This window comes from Trachemys scripta, chromosome 5 (assembly GCF_013100865.1).
Source record: "Trachemys scripta elegans isolate TJP31775 chromosome 5, CAS_Tse_1.0, whole genome shotgun sequence".
NCBI lineage: Eukaryota > Metazoa > Chordata > Testudines > Emydidae > Trachemys > Trachemys scripta.
In genome coordinates this window covers 127013370-127026661 of record NC_048302.1, presented here as the reverse complement: position 1 = coordinate 127026661, position 13292 = coordinate 127013370, and positions in this window count along the sequence as shown.

Sequence of the window (13292 nt, the reverse complement as noted above, 5' to 3'; positions counted from 1 at the left end):
TAGGCACCGAACTCCCATAGGCTTCCTCAAAAGGCCCAGCCCTACTTGTTGAAGCGCCGCATTAAGCTGTAGGACACTTGGGTTCTACGCTGAGCGCTGGGACTGACTCACTGTGTGGCCTTGCTGAAATTGCAAAGGCCAAAATTGTGCAATACATTTGGGTGCCTCCATCATTTTTGGGTGTCCAGCTTGAGATGCTCATGGCCTGATTTATCTAAGGTGCTGGGCAGTTCAACTCTGACCTCCAAAGGATCTCAAGATGTCTTACGTGGGGCAGCCAATCTTTAAGGCACCTAACATGAATGGGCTTTTTGCAAATGTTGGCCTTCATCCCTCTGTGCCTCAGTTTCCCCGTTTGCCAAATGGGAGTAATACTATTTCCCTGCCTGACATGGGTAATGTGAAGCTTAATCAGTTAAGGCCAGATTCTGATCCACTCTCCCCTTACTCACACACTGAGTAGCACCTTACTTTACAGATAGTGACATTGAAATCATTGGGCCGACTCCTGGAGTAAAGTGCCCTTCATTGTGAAGAAGGGGACCATGGCCTTCATATTGATAGAGTGCTTTGAGATCCTTCCTGGAGGAGGCTACATGGGCTCAATCCGACAAGGTGCAGAGCACCCAAGGAAATCCATGGGAGTTGCTGCCATTGTTACGAAGGGATGTTCCTCTGGCCTGCACATCAATGTTCTTGGTGAACCTAGTGGTGGGCTGGGACTGTGCCATCATTAGGTGATCCCCACAGCCAAGACAGAGGCATGGGCCTGTTCAACCTAGTCCTTAAACCTGACCCTGTCAGGTGCTCCTGTCCTCCTCACAGCAGGGCTCCTCGCCATGGTAACACTGTTCAGCGAACCCCTCCCCCACAGGCTCTGCAGGTGTGGAGAGGTTACCTGCCGAAGTTGCTGGAATCACTTCTACAGGTTTACCAGATTAGGTTAGACAGATAACCACCGCCCTGAACTACAAGACATTGCCCTGCCAAGGTCAACAGCTTTAACACACTTCCTTGGTGCCCCTCTCCAAAAGAGCCATGCCATATGTTTGGCTGCAATCAGTGATGTTCAAATGCACAAGCTTTTGTGCATTGGGAGAAAGTATTGTCTAGTGGTAAGAGCAAGGGACTGGCAGTCAGACTCCTGGCCAACTGATTCCCTGTATGATCTTGGGAAGTCACTCAACCTCCCTGTGTCACCATTTATCATAATAATACATGCCCAACCCACATGATTATTATTTAGATTACTGTAGTGTAATATCATTATCACCTGTCTACCAAATAGCAGTCAGTAGACAGTGTCAAACGTATTTCTCATGAAAATTTTCAAAGGCAGTGAAAATTTTATTTCACTTTGTTTCACAGAAATGTTCTGGGGGGTTTTAGTGAAAACCAGGGTTTTTTCATTCTTTTCATCAAAAATAGAAAATTTTGAAAGAAACTATAATTTGTCATGTAAATTTTAATGTAGAAAAAAGGCCGTTTTTGGCTGGGAAGCATTTTTGAATGAAAATTTTCCTCCAGCTCTAGGGGCCAGACATTAAAGAGCACAGAACCAAATGACTAGCCTTAATGTCATTGAGAGAACTTGAAACTAGTTAACATGAATCATGCAGGCAAAAAGGACTAGCAAATAACTCTCCATGAGTGTCCCAACTGCATGTTCATTACGGTAAAGCTTGTTCGTGGAAATCGGTATTCTCAAAACAGAACCAAAACTCACCCTTTGTGGAAAACAGAGAAGCTAGAACCTTGAACTCTCTTCTGTGCAACTTTCATGAATTAAGCTTCACAACACCCCCATGAAGAAGGATGCTAACTACTTTTATCTCCCTTTTACATATGGGGAAATGAAGGTACAGTAGGGTTAAGAGACTTGCCCAAGGTCACGTAGTGAGTCAGTGGCACGGCAGGTTACAGACCCCAAATCTTTCTGACTCCCAGATACCTGTTCCCACAATTTCAACTCATTCAGGGCTGGTTCCTGTTCCTATTGAAGGCTACGTAGTAGGATCAGGCTGTCACTCCCCAATCACAAAAAGAACCATCCTTTCTAGCCATCACATGGGTCATCAAGAATGAAGTTCACCCCTCCCTACCCAAAGTCCAAGTGATCAAACATTGTGTGGTTGGGGGGAGCTGGAAAGAAAAGCCACCCCCTAGCTGCCAATATACAGGCAGTGTGCAGCACCCTTGCTAGCTGCTATCCCAGCCTATCTACTGAAATCCCATCACCTCTGTGCTGGGTTTTTTGGACACTGGAGCCATTTAATCAGGAATTCCATATCTCCTGCCCTGGTCCACCAAATTCAGGGCCAGCACAGAGATCCCCTGAACTTCACGGCATACAGAGACCCTTCTGCATGGCCACCCCACCCACACTTTCCCCTCTGCAGTATTACCACGGTGTGAAGAGCCTTACACAGACACCCAATAGGTGAGTGAACCTCACCCATGAGAATAGCGCAGAGAGAGGTGCCTGAGGGACTAGAAACAGAAGAGCCAGCTGTACTATTGAATGTAGCAGCTGTACTGATCTGTCTGCTCTGAGTCCTGTTATCAAGTGGTATCTGCACTTAGATGTTAAGGGTGAAAACCCACCCTGTGGAAAATAGTGGGAGTATTACCATTAACTTCAGTGGGGCCAGGTTTGCGCATTGGCCTGCTAAACCCAGGGTTGGGAGTTCAATCCTTGGGGGTGCCACTTATGGATCTGGGGCAAAATCAGTACTTGGTCCTGCTAGTGAAGGCAGGGGGCTGGACTTGATGACCTTTCAAGGTCCCTTCCAGTTCTAGGAGATAGGATCTCTCCATTTATTTATTTTCATGATCCTGTGGGGCAAATGACAGGACACAGATATCACATTTTATTCTTCCTAGACAGTAACCACAGAATTGGTTTGTTTGAAACTAACATGTTAGGACATGAAGTAATGGACTTAATCAGCAGCAAGGGAGATGTAGGCTAGACATTAGGGGAAATGTTAGAACTATGAGGATAGTTACACACTGGACTAGGCTTCTAAAGAAGGCTGTGAAACCCCCATCATTGGAAGTTAAGAACAAGTTAAACAAAAACCTGTCAGGGATGGTCTACATTTATGCGGTTCTGCCTCAGCACCTGGAGTTGGACTAGATGATCTCTCAAGGGCCCTTCCAGGCCTACCTTTCCATGAATCTATGTAACAGTGGAATAACTGCATGCCCCTGAAGATTCCTCTCCATTAAAAACTCTGTTGTGAAATCCTTTACAAGCCCAAGGCCAAATGAATTTTCAGGACTTCTGTGGCTTTGTGCAGGAAGCCCTGGAAGAATTTTAATGAAACCGGCCCTTTTACAATTGCTCTCTGTAGCTCCAAAAAAAATCACTATGGCATGTGATGTGTACTCTGCTTGAGAAGATAGCAAGGTCTGTGTTTGCTTTCCCTGGTTCTCTAAGTCATTAAATGGCTGGCATTTATCATGGACGAATCGTCACATGCCATTTCTGCCAGGCTGAAAAGACATGTTGCAGAGAGCTTTACAGTGAATCTGGTGCTAGTGAGAGATGCTAAACTGACAGCCCTGGAAACTGAATTTCTCCAGTTAGCCTTTCAGAAGTCAAGGAATAATAAATATTTTTAAAGAGGTCATCTTTCTGAGAAGCAGCATGGCCCAGTGGGTAGGGCACAAGACTGGGAATCAGGAGACCCTGTTTCTGTCCTACTGTGTCACCTTAGGCAAGTCACAGCACTGCTCTGTGCCTCAGTTTCCCCATCTGTAAAGTGAGGATAATGGGCACTTCCTCGCCAAACATTTTTTTGATCCAGGATTGAAGAGTGTTACATGTCACTGAAGTCAATGAGTCTTTCCATTGACTTCAGTGGACTTTTGAACACAGACCTATAAAAGTTAGATGTTATGATCCTGAGTAAAGAACAGGAGTACTTGTGGCACCTTAGAGACTAACAAACTTATTTCAACATAAGCTTTCGGGGGCTACAGCCCACTTCTTCGAGAATTACTCAATACTCAGCCTACCTAGTTCTCAATCTTTCTCTTCTTTTTTCAGATTCATCATAACTAGATAGATAGATAGATAGATAGATAGATAGATAGATAGATAGATAGNTAACTAGATAGATAGATAGATAGATAGATAGATAGATAGATAGATAGATAGATAGATAGCATTTTTCTTCCTCCTAGGTTAAATAAATACAGTAAATATCTCCACTACAAACACAGAATTTATTCCTCAAAGCAATATGTGTGAGTGTAGAAGCATGAGTTGCTCTTGCTAAATCTGAACAAATATGAATTCTTCTCTCCTTGAGGAAAAGCAGACTTTTCCCACCAAACAGATGAATAATACAGTCTGTCTCCCACAAGCAGCTAAACCTTACATCTTAATCACTTCTCTGGGGTTAGTCAAATGGAAAGCTGAAAGGGGTTTAGGATTTTCAGGTTTCTTGTTGACTAAAAATACAACTAGGAAAACTGGGTATTAGTCCAACCAGCCCTCTCTCTGCTTTCCAACAGCTGTTGAAGAAATGTCCAGAGTACCCAAGCAGTGACAGACTAGCTGGAGATTTTTTGATCCCTTACAGCCAAAATATTCAAACCTAGATGCCTCAGGATAGGCTCCTTAATCTATATTTAAACATCTAAATCGAAGGGGTCTGATTTTCAGAGAAGCTGAGCATCCACAAATCCCATTAAAGTCAATAATTTTAAAAAGGTTCCAGATGTGATCCTGGCAATTACAGGCCAGTAAGCCTAACTTCAGTACCAGGAAATTGGTTGAAACTATAGTAAAGAGCAAAATTATCAGACACATAGATAAACACGACATGTTAAGGATGCATCAACAAGGCTTTTGTAAAGGGAAATTATGCCTCACCAATCTGTTAGAATTATTTGAGGATGTCAACAAGCATTTAGACAAGGGTGATCCAGTTGATATAGTGTACTTGGACTTTCACAAAGAATTTGACAAGGTCCCTCACCAAAGGCTCTTAAGCAAAATCAGCAGTCATGGGATAAGAAGGAAGGTCCTCTCATGGATCAGTAACTAGTTTAAAGATAGAAAACAAAGGATAGGAATAAATGGTTGGTTTATGCAATGGAGAGAGGTAAATAGTGGGGTCCCACAAGGATCTGTACTAGGACCAGTGCTGTTCCACATGTTCATAAATGATCTGGAAAAGAGAGTAAACAGTGAGATGGCAAAATTTGCAAACAATACAAAACTACTCAAGACAGTAAAGTTCAAAGCAGATTGCAAAGAGTTCCAAAGGGATCTCACAAAACTGGGTGACTGGGCAACAAAATGGCAGATGAAATCCAGTCTTGATAAGTGCCACATAATGCTTATTAGAAAAAATAAACCTAATAATATATACAAAATGATACAAATTAGCTGTTACAGTCAAGAAAGAGATCTGGGAGTCATCATAGATAGTTCTCTGAAAACATCTGCTCAATGTCCAGCAGCAGTCAAAAAAGCTAACAATATGTTAGGAACCATTAGGAAAGGGACGGATAATAAAACAGAAAATATCATAATGCCACTATATAAATACGCCCACACCTTGAATACTGTGTGCAGTTCTGGTCACCCTACCTCAAGAAAGATATATTAGACCTGGAAAAAGTACAGAGAAGGGGGAAAAAAAATGATGAAGGGTATAGAACAGCTTCCATATAAAGAGAGATTTAAAAGACTGGAACTGTTCATCTTAGAAAAGAGATGACTAAAAGGGGCTATGATAGAAGTGTATTTAATCATGACTGGTGTGGAGAAAGTGAATAGGGAGGTGTAATTTACCTCTTCACATAACATAAGAACCAGGGGTCACCCAATGAAATGAACAGGCGGAAGATTTAAAACAAACACAAGGATGTACTTCATACAACCCACAGTCAATCCATGGCACTCGTTGCCAGGGGATGTTGTGAAGGCCAGAAGTATAACTGGGTTAAAAAAAGAATTAGATGAGTTCCTGGGGGATAGGTCAATGGCTATTAGCCAAGATGGGCCGAGATGCAACCCTGTGCTCTGGATGTCCCTAGGCCTCCAACTGCCAGAAGTTGGGACTAGAGGACAGGGGATAAATCTCTCGAAATTGCCCTGTTTAGAAAACAGGATACAGCTAGGTGGACCATCGGTCTGACCCAGAATGGCCCTTTTTATGTTCTTCATGATCACTTTTTAGGTGTCTAAATATAAACTTAGGAGCCTTACTTTAGACGCTTGTCCTACAGCATCTGTTTCCCTTGAAAGCTGATTCCATAACCTACTAACAGTGAGTGATGATGTTCTTCCTAATACCCTCTTTGAGCCTCTTTTCTTAATTTGTGTTCATGGCCATAGGCTCTGCTAATATCCTGTCACCCAGGCAAGTTCCCATTTCACTCAGGGTCCCACATGGATTTGTATCTTGTTATTAAATAAGTTTCCTTACATCATTCAGCTAACCAGATATCAGGTTTAATTGTAGGATCAACGATAGCTTAGGAAACTAATAGTAATGGGTGGGGGGGAGGAGAGGCTCACCCTTTTAATGACAAGAAGACAACATCATGATGGGTAATGCCCTTTCCAGGTGGGAATAACTTAACGGTGGAACTAAAGTGAATTTTTTCTGATGAGCTTGTCTTGTCTTGTTTCAAGAATCCTGTTTATTCCCTAAACAGTTTAGTCTTTTCTAGGAAAAATCTAAGCTGGACAGAACCTCAGAGGAAACAACCTCAGAGTACATTCTGTTAGACTGTAGAATAATCCCCAAGGTAAATGATGGAAACTCCATTGTTTGAGTCATTTAAAACTAGACTGGATAAAAGCACTGGCAAATACCTTACAGTGACAGAAGAATGGACAAAATAACCTTATAATCCTTTTCCCTCTCTAATGTCTATGGGTCCAATTCTGATACCATTGGTCATATTACACGGTGAATTTAATGGGGGCACTCTGAAGGTACTATGTAATGTAAGGACATCAGAACATGGCCCTAAGGTAGTACCATGGGCAATGCAATCCTAAAAAAACAAGCCCAAGAACTGCTGTGCTAAAACACAAAGCATTTTCAGAAAGATACATGTTTAAAACCTACACATATCTCCCCATGTAACGTGGCAGATACAGCCCTAGAGCCTTAAAAAAATGATCACCTGAGCTGCGAGAAAGAGGTGTTGGGGTTTTTTTTTACTGGAACTCAAAGTGAATTCCATTGAATGTCACTGAAGAGCAGGAATTGCCCTTGCAGGACAGCTGGAATATTAAGGAGCCGGGACTGTATTTGATATGAGTTCAATTAAAATACGTGGCAAAACGCTCCTGGTGCCTCCCAGCTGCACTGTGCTGATGAGCCACGGCAAGCCGACAACACTGAGAGTAAGAAGCCTGTTTTTTTTAACGGCACTTTCAAACTGAAAACATTTTCTGTTGTTGAATGTTTCATGGTGACTTGTTTTAAAAGCTATAAAAAGCAACCAGAGCTGTAAAGGGAGAGCCCCATCGACCAATATAGGTGTTGTCAAGGCAACAGTATCAGGCCATGCTACATTTTTGAGGAACTGAAAACAAAACCTGCTCTGCACCTGCAAGCGTCTTAAGTATCAAACACGTCTGCTAATCTCGTACCCTGAATAGTTTCCATCTTAGGAGAGAGAGAGAAACTGCAGCTGAACTACTGAGATTCAGCTTCCCAGAATTGCTAGTCGAATCAAGATGGGGAGATCAGCACTGGAAACCAGTCCCCAGAACGCAATAAACTGGGGAGAATAAAGCGCAGTCTTTAAAATATTTATAGCAATATTTTATACCCTAGGGGAAAGGGAGGCTAGGGGGGAAAGAGAGGAAATAGGTCCAATGGCCACTGAATAGAAGCTCACATGGGGAAATTATGGCCACACTGAAGTGAATGACAAAACTCCCATTGATTTCAATGGGGCCAGGATTTCACCCCGGGTCACTTCCAGAGGGATTATAGACCAGACAGAACTGGGGGGCAGAATGAACCAAACAGCAATTGGTAACAGAAAAAGGGGAAAGAATTAGAGGAACCTACTTAATCAAAGCCACCCATTTCTATTCAAGTTAAAAAACAAACTTTAGTTGGAAATAACCAAATATCCATCCATGTGAAAAGACTGTCTCCCCCGGATTCATACAGAAACCCAGAAAGTATGGCTAAATTAAGGAAAGATTCACCAGTCTTACCAAATGACATTTAAAACCAGGATAGATTTTTATAATATTTTTTACACTGACACTATTGCTTGGCTTTCACATAGACTGTCTAACATGAGACACAAGTAATATTAGCTAAATTCCACTCTCAGCTGTACTGGTGTCAATCCAGAATAATACCATTAAACTGAGTGGAGTCACACACACCGGTATAACTGAGAGCAGAATGTGGCTCTCTACATACCTGTTTAAAAATCAGTTACTCAAGAGTAGTGAACGCGGTATGGATGAAGTTCTGATCTCAGTTACATCTTCAGTTTGCCAAATACCAGTAGTGATTATTAAGTGTTTCCCAATTCATTTTCTTTTGTTCATTCGGGTCTCAGATTACAAACATATCATACTCGTACATCTCAATGTTTCTGCAGCAAATATGCATTTACTGTAATCCATCATTTATACTCTCTCCTGAACCAAATTGGAAAATCTGCCTACTCTCTACTAAAGTGATCAGTATCCTGCTCCAAGCATAGGCTACAGATACTGAGATGCCTGCAATACCCTAATTCTTGGCAAACAACATGAGCAAACTCTGGCTTCTTCTGTCACGTGTCTCAAAGACAGGGGAATAAGCTTCTCCTCTCACACTGACAGAATTCTAGAGATACATCATTGGCTTCAGTTGAGTTACACTGGATTTACATGGATGTAAGTAAGATCAGAATCTGATCATGATCTTGTTTCCCCAATGGACCCATTGTGGGACTAAAGGATAATATTAGTTAGGCTTTGTTCTCAGTGGCGGCTCCAGGCACCAGTGCTCCAAGCACGTGCCTGGGGCGGCAAGTCGTGGGGGGCGCCCTGCCGGTCCCTGTGAGGGCGGCAGTCAGGCAGTCTTCGGCCGTGCTTGGGCAGTGGGACCGGGGACCGGGACCGCCCCTGCCTGCCTTGCTTGGGGCGGCAAAAAAGCTAGAGCTGCCCCTGTTTGTTCTGCACTGCAGAAGTAGACTTCCTAGTCAAGGAATGTTTGGGGCTATATACATAAATCCACGATTCATTCACTGCCAATCCTAGTAGTTGTTGTGGACATTAACTCATGTTATTTCCAATGTTTTAATCCCAGCAAGTGATTAAAATTATTCCAAAGACCTGATGTTGACCAGAGATCAATGAGCATTTGCATTCATGGATTAGACTCTGAAACACTAACATGGATTAGACTCTGAAACCTTCATGGATTAGACTCTGAAAACTCTCCGCTGGAGAGAAGAGATTTCACCTGGGAATATCTGGCCATTTTTAATTGCCGCAGAAATGTGTGACTTTTTTCTGCTGATAAAACAGGCCTGTTAAAAAAGTATAGTAGGAAGGCCTCTCAACCGTATCAACTAGATCCCCATTCATTCCCCAAGACATCCACAGTTTGACAACCAAGAGGAAGATTTAAAACCATGCAGCCACAGCATCCCACCATTCCAGCAGCAATCATGCATTTACGGTACTCCGTTGTTTATACTCTTTCAAGAACCAAACTGAAAAATCTGCCTAGTCACCGCAAAAGTGATCAGTAGCCTGCCCCAGACATAGGACACTGAGACTGAAATGCCTGCAGTACCCATCAATTTCACCATAACCTTTCCAATTGCTGCAGTACAATGAACTGGCGTGGTGTTGAAAAAGGGATAACGTTAGATCCCAGCTCCTATTAGCAGTAGATACCGTTTTTAGACAGAGGTAAAAGTGATTTCCATGCAGTCAGGCAAACAAATGCAGGGAACGGTCCCATTGCACTGAGGTGTGAAACCAGCCTTATGAAAATAAATTAGGAGCATTTAATCATAGTAATATTTATTGTCAAGCCAACCCCCTCCATCCACCAACAGTTTGAAACTCTGGAGTCTAACAGGTGTGTCTCCTGCCTCAAGGAACAAGGTTTTCTCATATTGAACCCCATACAGCATTACCACAAAAAGGAGAAACATTACAGGCTGTAGAAAAATCCATGGGAGATGGAAACTCCTTAAGGTTTCCCTTGGGGAGTTCTCCCCAGTCATTACATTGGAGGAGAGGAGGGGGCAATTTATTAGTGCATCCAGGGAATCCTCAAGAGGCACAGGGCCATGTGCAATAAGATTTTGCAACACCCAGACTGACTCCGTGGCCCACTGCACCACCTTCCAGCAGGCTAGTGGCACAGTCTTGTGGAAATGCACTGCCAGAGACCCTACTACCGCAGACATCCCTGTAAAGCACACAGCAGAGAGGGGGAAATTAATGCAGCCTAAGGTGCAAGCAGTTGACTCCCACAGTCTACACAGGCAGCTCTGAACAAAGAGCTCACCCTTAGTGCATGGGACTATGAAGTCAAACCCGTCCCACCTGTTTATGGTTCACAATGGCCGTCAGCGCATCAAATCCAGTCTGTGAAATAATCAAAAGAACAAGAATTTCCTCTTTGATTGTCCCCTTAATTTGAGGATCTCAAAGTGCTGTTCAACCAGTTAATGAAGTCTCACTAGTATAACTGTATGCATTTTGTTAGCAGGCAGATAGATACAGAAGGCAAGGCTAAAATTTCAAAGCACTCAGCAGTTCTCAGTAGGTCCATCCTCAGCCCCCTTGGAAACCAGCCCATTTATTCCGTTGCTTTCAAATAGATTTAGGTGCCTCACTGTAACCACACACATATGAAAAAGTTGCCCCAAATAACTTGTTCAAGATCAAACTATCAGTCAGCCTCCATGTACAGACTCCATACTGTAAGCATAATAGCCAGGTTAATGCTTAGATACCAGAGAGATTGGGTGCTTTAGAAGCACAGAGACAGAGTTCTGCATACCGATAAACACACAGAAAATGTAGAGTCTTGGCAAAAACATTCAGTGTAGAGGGCAAAACCCTGACAACAACAAATGTGTGTATTGCTTGAGCTCTCAAGCAAGGAGAGAGAGAAGCTTTCAGAAAATCCCATGACCCCACAGTGTAGCTGCGATGCACACATGCCACCACAAGATAAGACTGCAAGTGACAAGGGTCAAATGTAAGTGGATCTTGTAGCAAAGAAAACAACATCAAGACCTTAGCACAACATGGAGTAAAGGGGAGTTAGCTCAAATGTGCTGCCACTGACCTATGGCCTTATCAGATGTGGTTCCCAAGGCACTGCTATGGAAATTGGCAGAATTAAGAGACAGGAAGCTAAACAACCAATGTGGAACACAAACTGTGTGCCATGGAACTTGGAACATAATTTTAAAAATGAACACGTTGGCTGTTTATTGCAGGGGGGTTACTCTTAGTGCTGCTGAAAGATCTACAGCGAAGGAGACTGGGCAATAGCAACAGTGCCAACTTCCCCACACCAGTGCACCGCAACCAGGATCACCGCTTCAGGCCCATCGGTCATTAGCCTCTGTGCTGGGATGAATGTCCAAGCTGCCAGTTAATGCCACTTGCAGCAGTGAGGTTTGTGATGAGAAGACTTGCCTACTAGAAACTACTCTGAGACCTACCGATTCACTTTGCCCAACCACCATGACAACTTTTGGTCATAACTGACCTGGGATGAACTCAAATAGTTTGGAGTTTCAGTGAGAGGTTGAAATGCCAAAGCAGAAAAACACCATTAAGATAGCAGCATGATGCAAGACTGAGATGCGTTCTAAACATAGATGAGACCCTGCAGTTTCACCAGGCTTAAAGTTTAACTGCGTCATCCCGCAAAGGTCATGCATGCAGCTGGCAACCCATTGCTCAGTGTGCCAGCAAGCTTCACCCCAAAAGAGGCAGTTTAGGTTTAGAAGAAGCAGCTTCCCACCAGCCACAGATAGAAAGACAATTTATTAGTATATCCTATCAGCTCTAATGTCTCAGTTGTGCATAGGCTAGCACAATTCCATACAAGTGTAAATGGGTGGAATTCTGTGGCCTGTGATATACAGAAGGTCAGACTAGATGATCTAATACAGTGGTTCTCAACCAGGAGGCCAGGAGTCCCTCGGGGGGCCGTGAGCAGGTTTCAGGGGATCCTCCAGGCATGGTCAGCATTAGACTCGCTGAGGCCCAGGGCAGAAATTCAAAGCCTCACCGCATGGGGCTGAAGCCCGGGGCCCTGAGCCCCATCACCAGGGGCTGAAGCCAAAGACTGAGCAATGTAGCTTCGCGGGGGGGGGGGGGGGGGGGGGTGGCCTGTGGCGTGGGACCCCAGTCAATTGCCCTGCTTGCTACCCCTTAATGCTGACTCTGACTTTTATATGCAGACAACCAGTTATTGTGTCATAGGTGGCACAATCTAGCATGTTGGGGGGGCTCAGAAAGAAAAAGGTTGAGAACCCCTGATCTAATAGATCCTTCTGGGCTTAAAATCTATGAATCTGTCAAAGATTTGCTTTCTATTACATGGATAATTTTTTGTACAGCGTCTAGCACAATGGAGTCCTGGTCCATGACTGAGGTTCTGGAGTGCTACAATAATACAGCTGAATAATATGTTTGTACATTGATAGTACATCGTCATAACAAAAAGTACAGCATATCAAAGAATGTAGGAACTGAGCCAAAGCCCATTAAAGTCAATGAAAATCTGACATTCTCTTAATCCCCGACTCTAATTGGGATGTATTTCACAGTCTTAGTAATGAATAAACATATGAAAGGAGAAAAAAATCAATCCAAAATGAAAGCCAAATAGCTGCTTTGGTTCTGAGCGTTAGACTAAAAGCTGATCATACATTAATAGAATAGCATCAAAAGAAACAATGCCATGAATCAGCTAGTTTTAATTGTCTGACTTTCATTTCATGAGTAGGAGTCTTTTAAATGAACATAAAACTAAAGTATCAGAGGGGTAGCCGTGTTAGTCTGAATCTGTAAAAAGCAACAGAGGGTCCTGTGGCACCTTTGAGACTAACAGAAGTATTGGGAGCATAAGCTTTCGTGGGTAAGAACCTCACTTCTTCAGATGCAAGTAATGGAAATCTCTAGAGGCAGGTATATATCAGTGTGGAGATAACGAGGTTAGTTCAATCAGGGAGGGTGAGGTGCTCTGCTAGCAGTTGAGGTGTGAACACCAAGGGAGGAGAAACTGTTTCTGTAGTTGGATAGCCATTCACAG